The sequence below is a fragment of the Narcine bancroftii genome, chromosome 2 (assembly GCF_036971445.1).
Source record: "Narcine bancroftii isolate sNarBan1 chromosome 2, sNarBan1.hap1, whole genome shotgun sequence".
NCBI lineage: Eukaryota > Metazoa > Chordata > Chondrichthyes > Torpediniformes > Narcinidae > Narcine > Narcine bancroftii.
In genome coordinates, this window is record NC_091470.1 from 91,377,548 (window position 1) to 91,392,033 (window position 14,486).

Sequence of the window (14,486 nt, forward strand, 5' to 3'; positions counted from 1 at the left end):
TTCGATGTGCAAACAGCATTCGTTAGGTATCGGTCTGCTAATAGTTAACATTTCTTCATGTTGGTACACTCGGATCTAAGGTTTCATACATTTGGCGATGAGCGTCACCGGGCATTTCACCACCTCCATCAGCTCCTTTCGAAATGTTCTCAGGGTCAGTACATAAATCCCCATGTTTGTGCAGGTACTTAGAATCGGGACCATTAATGCAATTGCTGGAAAATCACTGGCGACGAAGTACTCAGCCCCTAAAGCACGCTCAGTCACAATGAATACAACTAAAATACTCCACAACAATATGAAACTGCCAGATATGCTGAAAAGTAAAACAATGGATTTCCTCCGTTTCCCGATCTCCGGGTCATTGTCTCCATTTCTGTGGCCCCTGATCTTCTTGCGGGCCCGACCAGAGAGGAAAATATATCTGCCAGTCAGTGCATTGAAGAACAAAATCAATACGAATGGAAGGAAAAGAGTTAAAGAAAATATGAACAACTCAAACGAAGCCCACGCGGGTGAAGTTAAAAATGCCTTTTTCCAGACACAACCCCGCGGTGTACCGTTGGTGATAAAACCTGGGTCCATTGTAAAGTACCAGGGACAGTTTGTAACACAGCTCAGCACAGTCACCGTGCCGAGAAAAAGTGTCGCCGTTCTCTCGGTGCAATATTTTATTTTCCAATTTTGACAACAAATGGCAACAAACCGATCAAATGTAAAACCCAGCGTGAACCAGAACGACATCATTGTGGTTGCCCATATCAGGACCCAGTTAAGAAAACACACGGGGGTGATGGTCAGGAATGAAAATGGGAAATATATTTCAACAATGCTCCTTAATATGGCTTCATGGAGGTTCTGCAGGAGGTCAGCCGCTGCAATTCCCACAAGCTAACGAATGATACAATTAGAGAGGCCGCACTTTCCTCGTGTCAAGGTCACAATCGCCATCAAGTTAACTTGAAGGAAAGAGAAAAAGTACATTATAATGGGACACTTCCTGATCAAAATTGCCACCTCCTTGCTTTGAAACCGAATGAGAAAGACAGTACCTGGCCTACCAATCTTCTTTTAAATTTTTGGTGCTCGTGTTCTGTGAAATGAGTTTCTTGGAGGAAGGTCAGGTCCACTCCCAATTTCTTTCTGTACGCCAGGATTCTTTCTCTCAATCTTTTAATTCAGTCCATTCAGATTGAAACTCGGAAATGTTATACATTTAGCCAGTTATCGAACCCATATTTCCTTTGTACGTTGGTCGCTCAGAGATCCTTCCTCATCAAGCCCCTTATTATAAGCCATCCCTAGTCAACAGCCACATCGTTTCACTGAGTTACAGACATCCGCTTTCAATCATCTAAATTGTCCACAACTCAGTCAGGTTTGTATTCTCTTAAGGCTTTTTCAGGTGCATTCTACGCTAAGAGCGTGCCTGAAGAAGCAGAAGCGGCCCCTTACATTGCCGTTCAGGTGGCAGCGTTTAAACCGCAACGCTGGCCACCTGAAGGACGCCGCTGCACAGGATGCGGCTCTGAGCACAATGGGGCTCCTGCCCAGTGTCAGCTGTGATCAGCAGCCTGACCCTTTAACAGCTGCATTCAGGCGGTGCGGGAGCCACTGAGCTGGGCTGATTATCCCTCTCGGAGGACGGTGACGTCGCTCGCCTCTCCTGCACATTCAGGTGGCATCAAAACAGCTGCATATTGCCTAAACATGCGGCTTTACATGCGGGCAATTGGCCACCTGAAAGTGCCTTCTGTTTCACTCCAGACGAAGTCTTTCACTTGATCCAAGAAAGGGTTGCTGAAGGATATCTCCAATTCAGCCAACATCCATGCGCAGAAGTGATCAAAGTTTCGGGTTTACGAGACCCAAATAGAAGAGTAAACTTTCTAACTATCAAAGAGGAAAGAAACAAGGCAGGGGCCCAGAGCTGATGGAGAATAGGACGGAGGATGAGAGAGGCGGAGAAACAGTAAAGAGTGAGATGGGGGAATAAAAATGAGGAAGTCAATGGGGAAAGAAACTTTGGAGAGTAAAAATATATGCAGGAGTAAAATCACAACCGAAGGGGAAACGTGCAATCTGATTCACTCAAATCTAAAAGAAATCTGTCGACCGGTGACTGGTGATCCCTCCAGAAACAATGGTTGTCATACTGATCTATGACAGAATTTTCATTCTGGATGTGGAAATATTCAACGACTTCAGTGAATCTAGAGCCCGGACGGATGAGAAACTGAACAAGTTCTCAGTCAGCTGAGAGACCACCGCGGAATCACACCGTGCCAGAGAATTCACATCCAATCTCTGGCCCGTCAATGAGAAATAAAGTCATTGAGAACAGGTCAGCGTCGTTCAGTTCTGCAACAGCGTCCAGATCCAGGAACACCAACCCCACCGCCCTGTATTGGTTGACCATGAATTTCGCAGAACAAGCTTATCAGCGTGTGATTCCACTCTGGCCACAAACTCAGCCCTCAACTGCTGTCGTGTTCATGGGACTTGTCCGCACATTGAACTGTCAAAAGGAAGCCTGGCAACTTTACCGAGATAACGGCTTAGACTGAGACACCGGGTTAATTTAAAGGAAACCCCATCATTGAGCAGACGTCGCTCATCGATTTCATAACTATTAAACCGCATCCCATGAATGCGGTCCACATCCAACACCAGCAACTGGCTGGCTGACTGGGAAAAACACGCCGGGTATATTTGCTCACCTGGAACACCGACAGCTGCCACAACAGGATAATAAATGGCAATGATTTGACTTAGTAACCAGGCTCCCATGTTCTCAGAGAAGTGACAAATCAAACGTCAATGAAACACATTTTTAACGGCATCTCTTCTTATAGAAGAGAGGAATCTCCAGCCGCACGGATCTCTTGGTAATTGATGTGAGTTGCATTCACTGAACAAACAAGTTATGTCACCTGCTCCCAGAATAACAGCACTGTGGGGATTCCAGACTCAAAGTGCAAGATCCACCATCAAAAGGCATCGTTTGGATGCCATGACAGTGAGCAATGATGACATGTATCAGGATTGTGAGAGGGTTGATGTCCACTCATTGGTTCACTGTGTTCCCCATGTTTCTGCATCTGAGAGTGCTCTGCTTTGGTCGCATGAATGTGTAGATCCATAATAACTGAGGGTAAACAGAGAACTGCACCGCAGTCGAGGAAGGCAATTGGAAGACATTATAAAGAGACGCCAGTGTCACTGGAGTTATCAACAGTTTCTTTCATCCGGACTCAATTCCTACTATTGGTGGGAATAATAAAATATCTTATGCTTGGAGTCAGAGGAAATGTGATAAATGAAGATTCTGCATCAGTATTTACCCAGGAGCGTTACGTGTAAAATCAAGATGAGGAGAATGGTGTGGAAAAGGCTCGTGTGCTCGGGACGTTTGAAAGTAAAGAACGAGATGGGTCTATTTCCGACATAAGTCGTGAAAGACCTTAAGCGTTGATGACATTTATTTCAAATTATTGGAAAAGGCAAAAACAGAGACGGTCTGGACCTTGACAAAATAATTGATATCGTTAAGAGGCGAGAGGACCCCAAATCCAAGCATCAAAACCTGTGCACCACGACAAAGGGTTACTTAAACAAAAGTTGCTTTGAATTATCTTTGAATATGAAAATACAATCAGACTTTAACTTATCTCTATTGACTCACTTAACCTACTTAACCCCCTTCTAATTCTAAGCACACGTGTGTGTAAGTTCAGTAAAGTGCTTTAGTTCACAGTCCAATCTCACTGGTTGCAGACAATACTTGTACTGTGCACAGAAGTTAACATTAATACAGTTCACCAGGCTTTGGTGCTCAACAGATAAATAGTTACCACTCAGAAGGCTCTCATTGGTTTTCAGAGAGAGAGAGTGTTTAATTGTTCCAGGACATCCCCATCTGATTCCATTTTAATCAGCCACTCCAGTGTCTTGCTCACAAAATATGCCCACCTTCAGGGTTCTCCAGTTGATAACCTCTTTCTTTCAGGACATCACAGGAAAACACTGGACAGCGAGTCCTCTCCTTTGACCAGGCCGTCTTTCAAAGCTCGCCAGCTTGTCCCTCTGGAACCAATGCCTGTGTCTCCTTCCTCTCTCTCTCTCTCTCACTCCCTCCAACAGATCAAAGCCTGTTTGTTTACTGTTCTCTGGCTGCGAAGATCACATGACCTTCCACACAGGAAATGGTCTTTTCCAGACAAAGCTGACAAATGCTCTTTTCCAGACAAAGCTTCCAGACAAAGCTGCCACTGTTGTTACATTTGTTGCCTTTTCCAAATGACTGTCCATCATGAGTCTAAGCATCTTGCAAAAGCAGCTGCAAAATCTCTCTGTTTTGAAGTGTTTTTGTTTGACCTGCTCTCACAAACCTTTCCCCATTTATCTCCTAAATACCTCAATATACTCTGTTATAGTATATTCCATCGAGTGAAGAAATTGGAATGTGGTGCCGTTTCATAATTGCAGTTGAAAATTGCAGCCACCTATGTCAGAAATAAAACTTCTCACACATGAGTCTCTTTAAAACTGATGACACGACAAGCTTTATTTACAAGTCTGCAGAGTTGGACTCAACTGGCTTCTCACCAGTTAAGCCCCGATACATACAGTGCATTGATTTTTATACCCTTGTTGTTTGCCCTTCCCCTACTTATTAATACTGTTTTAATTGGTTAGTATTGCAAAAGCATTCTAAGTACAACTGCATTTTTAATTATCACGTTCGTTACGTACACTGCGAACTCTACATACACTAAATTCTGTTTCTCACCCTTCTTATCAATCTTTTGTCTCCTGCATGTCTCTCACTATGACCATGAAAAGATATGTTTAAAAAAAAACATATCCAGCTGAACCTTTTGTCCTTGGCTGCTAGTAAGCTCCCTGTCCGTTCTGGCTTCCCTTTTTATGATTAATCATCACATTTTAACTTAAGCCATTTTAACCTAAATTCTCTATATATAACAATCCACCCCTTTCTCTCTTTAAAATGTGTGTATTATATATATATGAATGGGGATTTTAACTCGGGGAAGAGAAACGTTTCATGATAAATTAATCTCGTGCTGAAGTAAAATTCTAACGGGGTCTCCCAGTCCCCCTGGTTGCATAGCCTGTTGGACCATGGAAATCACCAGGCTGCGTAGACAGGGAATAATACAGGGCAAAACAAGTAGGAGGAATAAAATACCTCCGATGACCCACAATTGGTTACATTAAAAGTTCCTGCAATTCTAGTTGCAAGATCAACAAAAAGGTTATCTCCCCCAACTGCGTGACCGAAACTTTCATGGTTATTTGGATGGACTCGATCTAAGTCCGGCTGTCTTAAAGGGGCAGGCACTTTCGAGTGTGGAGTGGAATTTCTTATTGGAACAGTACGCTGGTGTATGCAAAACCAGAGTCCATCAGGGCATGGTGGGCCTGAGTCACCCTTCCAACCGTTAAGAGGGAAAGGAGTGGTATTAGGAATCTGTATATAATGACCCATATTATTTCCTTCTTTTTCCACACAAGGGGTATATGGATGTTGGGTGGTATTTTCTGCCCAGCATTTCTCAGGAACTGAGGTATGGGAAATAAAATTACCCTCCTTTCTTCCCCAAAAGTGGTCCTGAAACAGGACCACTGTGTCTCTGCATTTCTTACATTTCACACCTGATAAAGACATAGGCAAACTAAGAAAAATCAAAGAACATAACAATAACATTGTGAATCAAATCTTTCTGCGAAATCGCAAGGTAAGAGGTTTTTTTCCAGGAACACAAGTCCAATCTGAGTTCGTATCAGGGTCCTGAGGCGCCTCTACAGGTCCCCTAAATCTGAATGCGTGCGTCCACCCCTTCTCTCTTGTTCGTGCTGCAGCCTCTGTAGTTAAGAGAACTTGGTATGGACCTTCCCACTGGGGCTGGAGTTTTTCAGTTTTCCAGGTCTTGATGAGAATCCAGTCTCCTGGTTCCACTTTGTGTAAAGAAAAGTCTAGAGGCGGTGTTTGTGCCAATAGTCCTCTCTTTCGTAAATCTGTAAGAGAGCGTGACAGTGCCTGTAAATAGTTCCTAACAAATATATCCCCTTCCCCCAAGGTGGGACACCCCTCAACTGTACTCCAGAAGGGAAGCCCAAACATAATTTCATAAGGGGACAACCCTACATCTTTTCGTGGGGCAGTACGAATTCTCAATAAAGCCAGGGGCAGACACTTTATCCAAGGCATTTTAATTTCCACCATTAATTTTGTCAATTGCATTTTTAGGGTTCCATTCATACGTTCAACCCTCCCTGAGCTTTGTGGATGCCAAGGGGTATGCAATTTCCAAGAGACCTGTAATGCATTACAAATCAATTGCTGGATTTTTGAACAAAAATGTGGACCCCTGTCTGTCTATAGAATCCATTATACCATATCTGGGGATTATCTGTTCTAGGAGGAGGCGAGCTACTGTAGAGGCTGTAGCATTTACTGTTGGGAAGGCTTCCACCCATCGGGTAAAGTGATCTATTACCACCAACAGATACTTCCATCTTTGGACTTGAGGTGACTCTGTGAAGTCGATCTGGATACTTTGAAAAGGGCGTATGGCTAATGGTTGACCTCCCATGGTCCCTGTCCTCATTATCTTCTTATTAATTTTTGTGCATAGGTGACAGTTCTGCACCTCCTGTTGGGCCAAGGTGTAGATTCCCTTACACACATATTCTCGAAGCACTGTGTCACATAAGGCTTGGGTGCATTACAAATCAATTAAAATATTGCGAGTTATTTCTGTATTTAGAACCATTCTTCCATCTGGTGTCTTCCATGTTCCATCAGGCAGCTGGCTTGCGCCCAGCTGAGCCATGTCCTTTTCTTCCTTAGCAGTGAAAATGGGAGCCTTCTTTATGCCTTGTCTTATTTGGATTAAGGTCAGCAAACGGACTTCTTGTTGCATGGTTGCCCTTTTGGCTTCTTCATCAGCCAGTCTGTTTCCAATTGCTGTCGGGGTATCTCCCCTCTGATGGCCTGATATGTAGACCACTGCTATTTCCTGGGGTAATGTCAAGGCTTCTAAAGTCAGAGTAATCATCTGTTCATGTGCCAATTCCTTTCCTCTTGATGTAATTAGACCACGCTCCTTCCAGATCTTACCAAAGGTATGCACTACCCCGTATGCGTATTTGGAATCAGTGTAAATCGTTCCAGTTTTCACTGCCAGTATTCTGAGGGCTCTCTGCAAGGCATATAGTTCACAGGACTGCGCTGACCAGCTTCCGGGTAGTCTCGTGGATTCTACTACTTTCCAAGTATTTCCTTCTATTATAGCATACCCACTTCTTCTCATTCCGTCAACACATCTGGCGGAGCCGTCAATGTAGAATTCATATCCTTCTCCCAGAGGAGTATCGCAAAGGTCTTCTCGGGTCGTGGTCTGAAGATCCGTCAACTCGACACAGTCATGCTCCACCTCTCTCTCTGTTTCACTGCCGTATAAAAACTGAGCTGGGTTGCAGCTATTAATCTTTGCAAACTGTAGATCTTCTCCGACTATTAAAATGGTTTCATACTTTAATATGCGAGAATCAGTCAGCCATCGATGGGCAGTTTGTCAGCCCATCATGACACTGGGTCCATCATTTTGGAAAGGAAAGCCACTGGGTGTCGCTGACCGCCTTTTTCCTGTGTTAAAACTCCCACAGCTGTTCCTTGGTTATGAGTGACAAATAGCTGGAAGGGCTGTTTTAAAGAGGGCAGAGTGAGTACCGGGGCTCGTGTCAGGCGATGCTTCAAGTCCTCAAACCATCCCTCCTCCTCCTGGGTCCATTTCAATGGATATTCATTTTCATTTGTCAGCTTTTCATACATAAACTTCACCAACGCTGAGTAGTCCTCTATCCATAACCTACAGTAACCTAAGAGTTCCAGGAATTGTCTTATTTCCTTCTTATTACGGGGTAACGGCATTCTAGTGATTCCCGCAATCCGTTCAGGGGTAATCCGTTTCTGTCCTTTACTTATCTGGTGTCCCAGATATACCACAGTTCTCTCAACGAACTGTAACTTGTTCCTGGACACCCGTAGACCCTTTTTCCCCAGATAATTCAAGAGTCTAATTGTATCTCCCCTCATTTCTTGTTCCTTGGGTCCTGATCCATTGGTGTACTAGGGTCTACACCCGCATACTGTTGGACATTCTTTCTCACCCTCTCCAAGAAATCAGTAGGGGACTCGTCTTTCCCCTGGTGGTTCCCAAATGCCTTGGTGAAATTGTGACCCTTTGGCACAGCCTCCCGTATCCCTTTAATTGTCCACTCTCTATATTGTCTCATACTTGCCAATCCCTCGTGTGTTCGTTTGTCCCACCTGGGTTCATTTAAGGGATATTTTTGTTCATGGGGTCTGGGGTCCCCAGGTTGTTCATATTCCCACATGAGGAGGGCAGCCCGTCGAATCATCTGCCTCTCCTGGGGTGAGAATAATGTTCCCATTATTGCCTGCATCTCTTCCCACGTATATGTGTTTGGTCCCAGGAATTGGTCGAGCTGTTCGGCCAGTCCTATAGGATCTTCCAATAACTTTTTCATTTCTTTCTTAAATCCCCGCACCTCTGTACTAGTTAGGGGAACATTCACATATCCCGTTCCCCCTCCCGGTCCTCCCATAGGAACTTCCCTCAGGGGATTTAGGCTTATTGAAAACTTTGATGGTCCTGGACCAGTCTGGGATCTTGTCCAGGGTCGGTTTACCGGTGGAAGTTTAGGGTCCGACTCCCTTAATTCATTCTTTTTTTCCTGGCCCCTTTCGGGGCAATCAGATTCATCACCTTTCCCCTCCGGTAATGAGCTTTCCTCGGGCGCAGTAGGCACCGGGGGAATATAAGGAGGGGGAAGGTTGTCCAGAGGTTCCCACTTCTTTTCTCCCGCTACCCTCAATTTAAAACATTTTGTTAAGGATCCTGGCCAGGGAACCCAACAAAATGCATACGCTGACTCTTCTTGATTCACCTTTGGTCTCGAATTTACATATATGTTTAATGCTTGTCTAACCCAATCCTCATCAGATCCAAATTTCGGCCACCAGACCGAGGAACCTTTAATAGGTTGTTTTGACCAAAGGAGACAATATTGAACCATCTTTTTCTTGTTTTTGTCTCGATATCTTTTACTATCCCAATTTTCAAACATTCTCCCCAAAGGGCTGTCAAGGGGAACTCCCAGGAATTGTCCTGAATTTTCAGATGAGCCCTTAGATTTTGATCCTCCCATTATCCCACCTAGATCCGTTTATTGTTGCTGAGGACCCTCTCATTCTGGACCCTACTCCCTTCTTCTCAGACGCCTCGTCGGAGGTACTGTCCCTCCTTCGGTTACCGCTGAGGTTTCCCTGGGGTCGACCCCTCTCTTCTCGGCACTTCGTCGGAGGTGCTGTCCCTCCTTCGGTTACCGCCGAGGTTTCCCTGGGGTCTATCCTAGAGTCCCACGACAGGGTCCTCACGCCACAACAAAAGCTCTATACCTGATCTATTACGTTAGGTTTTTTTTATCCAAACAGGTGTATCCCGTTACACCTGTTACCCAATCCCCACACCACAATCGTAAGTCGTCACTTACCGGTGTCTTCTCGGGGATTGAACCGTCACCCTTCTCCTCTCCGTCTTGTCGTGTCACCTTGTCCGGATACCACTCGCTCAAGCCGCCCGAAGCGACGAGCAAGGGACTAGGAGCCGCTGAACTCAGCGGGGTGCACCACCTCCGATGTCCCTCTTCTCGCCTCCCCTCACGGCTGGAGTGTAGAACCCGGACGAGCCCCCATTTGTCAGAAATAAAACTTCTCACACATGAGTCTCTTTAAAACTGATGACATGATAAGCTTTATTTACAAGTCTGCAGAGTTGGACTCAACTGGCTTCTCACCAGTTAAGCCCCGATACATACAGTGCATTGATTTTTATACCCTTGTTGTTTGCCCTTCCCCTACTTATTAATACTGTTTTAATTGGTTAGTATGCAAAAGCATTCTAAGTACAACTGCATTTTTAATTATCACGTTCGTTACGTACGCTGCGAACTCTACATACACTAAATTCTGTTTCTCACCCTTCTTATCAATCTTTTGTCTCCTGCATGTCTCTCACTATGACCATGAAAAGATATGTTTAAAAAAAAACATATCCAGCTGAACCTTTTGTCCTTGGCTGCTAGTAAGCTCCCTGTCCGTTCTGGCTTCCCTTTTTATGATTAATCATCACATTTTAACTTAAGCCATTTTAACCTAAATTCTCTATATATAACAACCTACACATTCAAAACTCAAATCAATCAAGTCGAAGGATGTAACCATGATAGTTCTCAAGAACAATTGAACAGCATGTCAGGAATCCCAAAAGCGCTAACTTCGACGTTGTCTTTTGTAAAGTTAATGGTTGAACTGTACATGACTGTCCATTTACATCACTCACTTTCCTGACATGTTCAGGTGACAATCTCCCTTTAGATTATTGCCACTGAATTGGCTATCCCCACATGTACCTGCATTACACTGCATCAGCAATGCATTTGTGTACTTTGCTAATCTATTCCTGTTACCCTTCACTGTTCTGGAATCCACCTCACAGATCAAACTGCCACTCGAGACTCATTTGACAATCTATTCACTTTCTGCTGATAGATTATAAATATTTATTGTAAATCATCTCCCGAGATGGCGGTCCCCAGCAGTGGTGGTAGAAACACCACGGCGACTGGCCCTGGTCAATTTGTTTTTATTCAAATTCAGCACGCTCCTTTAAGGGCAGCTTGAGCTCAGTCACCTGGTGCATTGTGACATCATAATCGCTGCCCAGGGTGTAAGCTGGAAGGGATGCTGGAGTCAGAGAGAAACCTCTGATGAGGCCATTTCCCCATGGCTACCCTGCCATGTGGTGATACAAGTGGGGCCGGTTCACCATGAGGATGTGCACCGCCACACAACCACCCCCCAGAACCGGCTACGTGTCCTTTCGCTTTGGTGGCCAGCCTTGGCACTTGGGCATTTTTGTCAGGTAGTGGGGACACCTAACCAGGGTCCTCCAGTGGCTGCATTACAACATATTCTTGATGTTAGGGAATCTTTCATTAGAGATATTGTGGATTGTGTAGGTCCCTTGACAAAAACTCAGTCTGGAAATCAATACTTGTTAACAATTATGTGTGCAGCATCAAGATTTCCAGAAGCTATACTATTCAGAAATATTAAAGCTAAAATGGTGGTGAAGGCTCTGGAAAGATTTTTCACAGTGTTTGGATCACCAAAAGAAATTCAGTGTGGTCAGGGATCTAATTTTATGTTTGGATTGTTTCAACAATTAATTGATGAGTTGGAAATAAAACAGATCACTTCATCTCCATGTCATCCTGAAACTCGTGGAGCTTTGGAAAGATTTCATTCTAATCTTTAAATTATGATGAGGATTTATTGTTTGGAGAATGGGAAAGATTGGGATGAAGGTTTTCATTTATTGTTGTTTGCAGCAAGAGAGGTGTGAAGGAGTCATTAGGTTTTAGCTTTTGAAATTGTGTTTGGGCATCAGTTTAGAGGTCCTTTGATGTTATTAAAAGAACAGTGGGTGAATTAGGATGAGCAGTTGGACTTGCTGGATTATGTTTCTAAATTTAAAGTAAGGCTACAAAAAGAGTGGACTTTAGCTCGAGAATTTAGAAATAGCTCAGGGTAAAATGAAGTGTTTATTCAATGAAAGTTCAAGTGAGGAAATTTAAGGTCGGAAGTAAAGTTTTGATTTTTATTCCAACACATGACAATCCTTTGAAAGCTAGATTTTCTGGTCCAGACACAGTTAAATCAAAATTGAATGATATTATCTATGTTGTTAACACTCCAGATAGAAGGAATAAAACTCAGGTTTGTCACATAAATATGTTGAAACCTTATTATGAGAATCATGGTGGTGGAGACCAATCTCTATCAGAGGTGTTGGCTGCTGGCAGAGTGGAGGAAGTGGTGGATCATGAGAGTATGGAAATAAAATCTTGTGAGGGTAACCTTAACGAAACCATAGTTCCTGTGCAATTGTCTAACTCAGAAATTATGAAAAATTGATAGAAAATGTTAGTTCATCTCAATTCACAAGAACAGATACAGTTGAAGGATTTAATTTTAAAGAACACAGATCTTTTTCCTGACGTTCTAAAAAGGACATCAGTGATTTATCACAATGTGGATGTTGGTGAGTCAAATCCCTTTAAACAACACCCATACAGAATAAACGTTCAGAAAAGGAAAAATATGGATCAGGAGGTGGGATATATGTTGGGAAATGATATTATTAGACCTTCAAACTCAGATTGGAATTCTCCATGTATTCTGGTACCGAAACCAAATGGAACTGTGAGGTTTCGTACATATTGCAGGAAGGTTAATGCAGTAACTAAAACAGATGCTTATCCTATTCCAAGAATAGATGATTGTATTGATAAGATTGGAAAAGCTAAATTTCTTACTAAGTTGGATTTGTTGAAGGGTTACTGGTGTGTGCCTTAAACTGATAGAGGAAAAAATATTTCAGCTTTTGTTACTCCATCTGGCTTATGTGAGTACAATGTGTTACCTTTTGGCATGTAAAATGCTCCTGCAACATTTCAAGGAATGAAATTGTTTGCAAGATTATCCAAAGCAAACTTAAGTTAACTTAGCAAAGACTGAATTTGCAATAGCCATTGTGTCATACTTGGGTCATGTAGTTAGTATTGGCAAAGTTGCACTTATTCAAGCAAAATTGAATGAAATTTCTGAGTTTCCTATTCCCAATGGCAAGAAACCAGTGAGAAGGTTTTTATGAATGGCAGGGTATTATAGGAAGTTCTGCAGAAATTTTGCTGAGGTTGCTCTTCCTTTAACCAAGCTTTTGAAGAAGGAGGAGAAATTTGTGTGGACTTTAGAATGTCAGGCAGCTTTAGAAAATTTAAAATGATAGGCTATTACATTATCCAGTATTAAAATCTCCTGAGTTTGATAAATCTCTTTCTGTAGCAGTGGATATAAGTGAGGGAGCAGTAGGTTCAGTTTTATTGCAAAAACATAATGAAATCGACCATCCAGTTGTCTACTTTTCAAAAAGATTAAATGTTCATCTAAAGAACTATTCTACTATTGAGAAAGAATTATTGGCAATTGTGTTACCTTTGCAGAATATTGATGTGTATCTCAAGAACCAATTGTGGTAATTACTGACCATAATCCTCTGGTGTTATTGAATAAAATGAAGAACAAGGACAGAAGATTGTTAAACTGGAGTTTGATATAACGAGAATATAATTTGAAAATTGTTCATCTCAGAGGTTTAAATAATATAATAGTGGACTATCACTCAAAATGTTAAATATTGTCTTGTATAATATGCTGTCAACATATTTATTATGACATGTATATATTGTGAATTTTTATATTTTTAAAGTTTAGTTATTCCTGAACTTTAACTCAGTTAAAATTCCTTTAAAGAAAGGGAGATGGGACAATATTAATATTTGGGGAGAATTTATATGATTTAAAGTAGGTCATATACATACACACATCTTATTTGAAAGACTGAAGAATTCACATTGCAGGATCTCTGGAGAATGTAAGCACCTTTCACATGTAAGTGGTAATTGAACTGACATCATAAAATGCTTCACCATTTTCTTGCTGGAGTCATGCTGTCTATCAGTACCATTTCTGCAAAGTGCTCACAGAAAGGTCAATTCTGGATTGTTTAACTAAGATAACAACTTGAGAAGAAGAAAGAACAGCTGTTGTTTGCTAGAGAAGTTGGGGGTCTTGCAAGACATAGATCACATGCTCTTTTTGCAGTTGCAGTTGGAAAAGAGAGAGAGTTGAGTGAACACCTCAGTCAGTCAGTCAATGTGTGGGACACTGACAAGGAATTGAGAAAGGCAATCCAGGGAGAACTATTTGAAAATTATGAAAGCAAGTTCCAGTGCAGTCGATGGCTGGAAGTGCTATCTGTCTGATGTTTCTCTTGAAATAGAGGAAGGAATGGAACTCTGTGGTAGCTTGAAGAAAGCAATTACCATCTAGAAGACCCTGATGTGGCAAGTTTAATCATCGAGACCCTGAGGTGACTATTGATGTTATCTCAGTTGTGGAAATCCTCGAGCAACAAATATCTCTCTCTCTGCAAACCCTACAAGAACCTTCCTGAGCGGTAAACATCTACCTTTCAAGCATCAAGCCTGGTGAACTTTATACGTTACATTCTGTTCACAGTGATTGCCTGCAAGCAGAGAACTTGGAAGAAGGAGAAGTGAGATTGAACTGTGAACCAAACAACATGAATGCACACATTACATACATGTGCATTTAAAATTAGAAGGGGGTGATTTGCGGTACAGAGTACAGTATAAAAATAGAGTTAAATTAAAGTTTGATTCTATTTTCACATTTGAAGTTGATTAAATATAACTTTTGTTTTGAAAGCCACTTGTCTTGGTGAATG

General features: G+C 42.4%; 2 long non-coding RNA genes across 4 annotated transcripts in view; one reads left to right on the plus strand and one right to left on the minus strand.

Annotated features, from left to right (window-relative positions):
- Positions 1-14,486, plus strand: part of LOC138753895 (uncharacterized) — a 178,241-nt gene that overhangs the window by 47,088 nt on the left and 116,667 nt on the right. The window lies entirely within an intron of this gene.
- LOC138753893 (uncharacterized) lies at positions 4,542-10,734 on the minus strand. The gene is made up of 2 exons (XR_011351486.1): positions 9,607-10,734; positions 4,542-6,042 (listed from the first exon to the last, which is right to left on the minus strand). It is a non-coding gene; the product is annotated as an uncharacterized lncRNA (long non-coding RNA).